The sequence below is a fragment of the Sinocyclocheilus anshuiensis genome, unplaced genomic scaffold, assembly GCF_001515605.1.
Source record: "Sinocyclocheilus anshuiensis isolate Anshui unplaced genomic scaffold, SAMN03320099.WGS_v1.1 scaffold702, whole genome shotgun sequence".
Taxonomy (NCBI): domain Eukaryota; kingdom Metazoa; phylum Chordata; class Actinopteri; order Cypriniformes; family Cyprinidae; genus Sinocyclocheilus; species Sinocyclocheilus anshuiensis.
Genome location: NW_015548184.1, coordinates 3,243,448 through 3,243,648, shown reverse-complemented (window position 1 = coordinate 3,243,648; position 201 = coordinate 3,243,448). Strand labels below are relative to the sequence as shown.

General features: G+C 35.8%; 1 long non-coding RNA gene across 1 annotated transcript in view; it reads right to left on the bottom strand.

The window, feature by feature from the left end:
* LOC107704879 (uncharacterized) overlaps nt 1-201 on the bottom strand; it is a 13,644-nt gene that overhangs the window by 1,324 nt on the left and 12,119 nt on the right. The window lies entirely within an intron of this gene.

The window sequence follows — 201 nt, the reverse complement described above, 5'->3', positions numbered from 1 at the left end:
TTTTCTACCATATTTTTAACGGTGAAGTTCTGGCAACCACAGCTGCCGGTATTTTACCGTAAATGTCACAGAATTTTTTTTACAGTGTACACAAAATGCTGAACTCATATTTTGGATGCTGCTGTTACAGAAGTCAAGTCAAGTCACCTTTATTTATATAGCGCTTTTAACAATACAGATTGTGTCAAAGCAACTGAACAG